The following is a 6,082-nucleotide window of genomic DNA, read 5'->3' as shown; positions in this document are numbered from 1 at the left end:
AATCGCCAGTCTTGGCATAGCAGTTTGTTCCTTGTCAAGTAATATGACAAGTACTTTTGCTTGGCTCGTAAACAGTTAAGAACAATGAGAAAAGTGTTTTGCATTCTACATCATTCTTATTTTTAATCCATACATACATGCTACAAATGCTTAACTGGAGGGACAAATGCTGTTGCTCAGCAACAAAGAATTGGCAAGAGCTCAGAGCAAGCTCCACATTACTAATAGACAATGACTCGTGCAGCTCAACAATCAATAGCACTTGATTTAAAGGCAATGTCCAGTATATCATACCTTCCAAATAATAACACACAGTTGTATTAGTGGTCAACATATTCAAGACATCAGCCTTGCTAAGTACTCTTATTGCAAATGTTGCCCTATATTCTGCCCAAACCAACTCAGTTGCTGTGAATGATTTTCTAATTTGTATGGATTTATTTAAAAAAATAAAAATAGCCTTGTTGGCACCTTGAAGACTAACAAATGCATTGTGCTGTAAGATTTCATGGGGCAGAACCATCTTCATTAGATGTTTGAACGGAGTACCTAAGTACAGTGGTACCTCGGGTTAAGAACTTTGTAATTCGTTCCAGAGGTCTGCTCTTAACCTGAAACTGTTCTTAACCTGAGGTACCACTTTAGCTAATGGGGCCTCCCACTACCGCCGTGCGATTTCTGTTCTCATCCTGAAGCAAAGTTCTTAACCTGAGGTACTATTTCTGGGTTAGCAGAGTCTGTAACTTGAAGGGTCTGTAACCTGAAGCGTCTGTAACCCGAGGTACCACTGTATAATCTGAGTACTGTACAGAGAGGAGGAAGATGATTCCCCCCCCCAAGAAAAGCACAATGTAGAGTCAGTTGCTAGAACAGAGATAAAACTAGGTGTGTCACAATATTGACTAGTGGTCATTGTTCCTGACTAGACTGAGAATAGCCAACATTAAAGCTGAAGAGAGACAGTTACTCTGTCTAATGCAGGGGAAGGCAACACAGTGCCCTCTAGATACTACAGCTCCCATCAGCCCTAGCCAGCATGGCCCATGATCAACAATGATGGGATATGTCATCCACAACATCTGGAGGGCACCAAGTTGGCTACCCTTGTTCTAATGAGCTAGTTGTTCCCAAGTTTTTTCAAGGCCAAGTTACACATTACCAGTGCTTTTTTCGGGGGGGGGGGGCGCAGGGGTGCTCATACCCCAAAACATTTTGTGAATCTATGCTTGGCCTCATTGAGGGGCAGCATTTCAATGGGAGTAAGAAAATGAGAGTACCCCTAAACATTTTTTAAGAAAAAAAACACTGCACATTACTAACTGCTAATGAACTCAGATTTGGCAGAGTCACGCTAGAGCAGGAGTTGGGCATATTGGTGTCGTCTTGTTCCCAGGATTGGGGGGGGGCAGACAGTGCGTTTTGCACATGTGTGGTATCATGTGATAGTGCTCATGTGACGTTGCGTCATTGGGAGGAGGCCAAGTGGGGAGCCCAGCACTGTGGCTTCTTCTCCCATGGCTCAGGAGCCAGCAATTGAACCACGCTGTGCTCAGCCTCCTCCAGCCCCTCAACATCAAGGGGGCCTGGCCCCATGCCAGCAAATACTGAGTGGAGTGGAAGACCCCTCTGCCCTAGGAGTTGGTGCACCTGGGCCTAGGGCTGAATGCAGCCCTCCAGGACTCCCAATCTGATCCTTGCAGCTCTTCCCAGACCACACTCACCACCAGCCATGCTTCAGACCCTCCTTGAGTTCATTTGGTGGCTATAACGTGTCCTTGAACTAAAGTAATGTCTCTTCCTTGCCCGGATAGACATATGTGTGCAGGGTGTGTAGAAACCTCTGGGTTTTACATGGCTGGAATGCACCCTATTGTACAGAGTCACATCCTTTGCCCTGCCCACTTTTGCCTTTGGCCCTGGGTCTTCACGAGCCCTTTCATGAGAAGACTCAGCTGAAAAATGTTGCACTAGGTTGCCAACCTTTTTGATCCACAAGCTAAAGATGAAATGGTCTGCAGGAGGCCGGTTTTAAAAAACTACTGTAGCCCCAAGTGGACAATGTGATGTGAGCTGTGGTTTCATCTGAAAGTCAGCTGGTTCCAACAGAATTGTGTGAGGAGATTATCAATAAACTAGCCGTTTATCATACTAGCTGTTATGATGGCAGCATCACACATTCCTGGTCTCATGAGGCACAACAACTGCTGTTCTTTTCTGATTTGCTTCCATACAAGACTGTGACCTCACTTTCACTCACCCAGTCTTTCTGCTCTGATTGAGAAAGCTCCGTGTAACCTGTCAAAGTCAAAGCCATGGTTTTCCCAGTAGTGATGTATGGAAGTGAGAGCTGGACCATCAAGAAGGCTGATCGACGAAGAAATGATGCTTTTGAATTATGGTGCTGGAGGAGACTCTTGAGAGTCCCATGGACTGCAAGAAGATCAAACTTCTCCATTCTTAAGGAAATCAGCCCTGAGTGCTCGCTGGAAGGACAGATCGTGAAGTTGAGGCTCCAATACTTTGGCCACCTCATGAGAAGAGAAAACTCCCTGGAAAAGACCCTGATGTTGGGAAAGATGGAGGGAACAAGGAGAAGGGGACGACAGAGGACGAGATGGTTGGATGGTGTTCTCAAAGCTACAAACATGAGCCTGACCAAACTGCGGGAGGCGGTGGAAGACAGGAGTGCCTGGCGTGCTCTGGTCCATGAGGTCACGAAGAGTCGGACACGACTAAACGACTAAACAACAACAACCTGTACACTCCCTGGCTGGTACCATTTGTTTATTCACAGGTTGTAGATTGCAGTAGGATCAGATATTTGGTGACTGCCAGCATTTGTTTTGGTCACCTCTTGGGGAAACAGCTTGTCTGAAACCTCCTGTGGTCCTCTGCCACAAACTCTCCCTGGCACAGATCCTTGGTCCCAGCTCTGTTTGCAATGTTACTTTCTGTGGGAAGAAAAAAGAGAAGGTGTTTGCATGCAGATGATCTTCAGATCAATCCCTGATATCTCCAGATTTAAAGAAGGAAGTAGGATCAAGCAGAGGTCCCGGGAACTGTAGTTAAGGGTGCTGCATCCCAGAGACCTAATCCTACAAAAACAAAAAAGGAGCCATCATTCTGAGGCACTTCCTTGCTATAATTACTTTACAAGCTCTTATCCTCATCAGCTTGTGATTATGTCTCTCTGTGTTGAGTCCACAATCACCATTTCAATTGGCACCATTATCTGACATGAACAAAATGGGAGGCGCACAGGGTCAGTATAGTTAGATTTATCTTGCATGCATCAGATAGTGAGGGAATATCTGATGCTATAACAATCATTGGGAGTTGGACATTCTGTCCAATGCAACGTGGGTTTGCCCACCTTCCAGCCCAGCAACATATCTTAAGGGGAGGACAACTGAGGAGAGTGCTGTTGCCCTCATGTTCTGCTTGTAGCCTGTAGACATCTGTTTGACCATTGTGAAAACAGGATATTGGACTAGATGGGCCTTTGGCATGATCCAGTAGGGTTCTTCTTATGTTAATCATACTAATTGACCGTTGTTCATGGCCTTTAGATTCTCAGTTAGAATTCCCTCTGGTATGTATGCCTGCACCACTACTGATTAATTTACAAATCTTCCTACGTACCTACCTATCAGAGAAGGAGAAAGTTATATGTCCAAGGACTGCAATAGCAAATCCCTGTATGAATCCTATCCACTGAACAATTGCCATTATATTTCTTTTGTCAAGCTCTCTATAATTTTCTTACATTCTTTTTGCTAATCTTAAAAAAAAATCTCTTATCCAAAGACATCACAACCAGCAGAATTTTAAGAAAAGTGCAGAAATGATCTTTCTCCCTAGCAACAGAGAATACAATAGTGCAACCTCAATAGCTCTTTATTTCACTTAGTCAGTCGTTTTCTCTTGATAAGACTCCCCACCCCCCATTCCCCTACCCCCCTTGGAGGAAGTTCATGTACACTAGAGAGTTCAAAATACAAATTATGACTCTACAAGTCTGTTCCTAAATAGGAGCAATAGTTCTTGTAGGTAAAACACTGCCTGTTTTTATTTAACAATTAATTTACCTGATTTGTTCAACTGATTAAAGCCTTTGGATAAAACTGTTCCTAGTTGCTTGTCATATTTCTTTCAGTTTCTCCATCATTGTTCCAAAACACATTGTTATGACCTTCCTCTTTATATTTAGTGTGTTAGATTCAAATGCTCCTTTCTGTTCATGGAAGGAAACCTTTGGATCTCACCCACTGTTTCTTGCTCTTAAGACTATGGGTTGTGTCCAATTGGTGCCCTAACACAAGGCTTTAAAATCCAGAGGAATGCATCCACTAATGGGAGGAGGAGGGGAGGGAAATTCTTATTTTCCCTCCTCTCTTCAGCCTCCCTGAAAATATGTTCTGAAGGATCTGCTGCCTCTGTAGAACAGATCAAAGGGGAGGCACTGAGGCCTATGAGAAGAGGGGAATGCGGGGAGGGGAAATCACCTCTCTTGTATTAGCAGACTCCTCCTGCTGGTAGGAGGACCAAGAGATTCACCTCTACGAACCTGTTTTATTTTATTTTTAAATCACTTAATTTATAGTTATTTTCACAGTTATAGCTGCTTGCAGGAAGTGTTGTGTATTATTTATGAGTCAGCTATTTTTGTATTAGCTTCTTCTTCTTCTTCTTCTTCTTCTTCTTCTTCTTCTTCTTCTTCTTCTTCTTCACATTTATATCTCACCTTTTCTCCAAAGAGCTCAAAGCAGTGTTCATGGTTCCCCCGTTCATTCTTAAAACTCCCAACAATCTTGTGAGATAAGTTATGCTGAGAGGCAGTGATTGGCCCAAGGTCCTCATTGAGCTTCATGGATGAGTAGGGATTTGAACCCTTCTAGTCTGACACTCTAACCACTATACCACCCTGCCTCGAAAGGAGGTTTTTTTGGTACAAAATTCTGAACTAGAAAAGCAATCGGATTAACTTTTCCCTCAAAGTCATATCCGCAAAGTGCTCTATGTTTTTTGTCAAATGGCCCAGAAGTAGGTTGGACCATGAATGACTCTTTCCTCATTGCTACGCAGATTACAGTGGTACCTCGGGTTAAATACTTAATTCGTTCTGGAGGCCCCTACTTAACCTGAAACTGTTCTTAACCTGAGGTACCACTTGAGCTAATGGGGCCTCCTGCTGCTGCTGGAGCACAATTTCTGTTCTTATCCTGAAGCAAAGTTCTTAACCTGAAGCACTATTTCTGGGTTTGCGGAGTCTGTAACCTGAAGAGTATGTAACCTGAAGAGTATGTAACCCGAGGTACCACTGTATTATGTTCTCACTCAGAAAGAAGGCTCCATGTTTGCTTGCAGCAGAAGTGATAAACCTTTTCCTTACTCCCCAGTCAGAGGGAAGGTGACTTCTGAAAGCTAGGTTTGGTGGGTTGTTTTTTTGGCCACCACAGGTTTGTGAAATTCCCAAACCAGTAGAAGAGCATTCTGCTTGCAGTCAGTTGAAGATAGAACCATTACAAACCAGTGAAACCAATGAATCATCTGGAGTCCTCTTGTTCTGAAGGCTAAGATGTTCATATCTTCTTCAGGGAAATGGTTTAGGGTTTGATGCATCACATCAGTGCCACCAATATTTCTTTCCGTTTGTTGTTGAGTACTTCTCTGAAAACGTACACTTTCCCACAGCTCTTTCAGAAGAAGTACCATCATTCTGAATAATGTCTGAAAATTCTGCTTGAGCGGGCATCAAATATAACAAGGAAAGAAACATAGTCATTATGTTGGACAGTGTATCATTCTGCTCCTCAGGAGGGGCCAAAATTTGCCAGAACGTCATTCCATATATACTGAAAATAATGAAATCACTTTTCTACAGAGCTGGTAAGGTTTGGTTGGAAAAGGAGATTCTCTGTTAAAAGACAATCATGCTATTATACCATTAGTTACTGCTGCTTCTATTTTGGGAAATATGCTGATACGATAGCAGTGTGTCAGCAGGGGCATTCTCACTGAGAAATGGTCATTTTATTTGCAGGTTGGAATATAAAAACGAGACAAGAACAGTTTGTCATTT

At 43.3% G+C, this 6,082-nt stretch overlaps 1 long non-coding RNA gene across 1 annotated transcript; it reads right to left on the bottom strand.

Annotated features, from left to right (window-relative positions):
- Positions 1–2,210: 2,210 nt before the first annotated feature.
- Positions 2,211–4,332, bottom strand: LOC308596367. The gene is made up of 3 exons (XR_014012497.1): positions 4,089–4,332; positions 2,756–2,951; positions 2,211–2,295 (listed from the first exon to the last, which is right to left on the bottom strand). It is a non-coding gene; the product is annotated as an uncharacterized lncRNA (long non-coding RNA).
- Between the last annotated feature and the right edge of the window lie 1,750 nt (positions 4,333–6,082).

Source organism: Podarcis bocagei (genome assembly GCF_964188305.1).
Source record: "Podarcis bocagei genome assembly, chromosome: 10".
Classification (NCBI taxonomy): domain Eukaryota; kingdom Metazoa; phylum Chordata; class Lepidosauria; order Squamata; family Lacertidae; genus Podarcis; species Podarcis bocagei.
The sequence above is the reverse complement of the archived record's forward strand: the minus strand, read 5'-3'. Positions and strand labels throughout refer to the sequence as shown.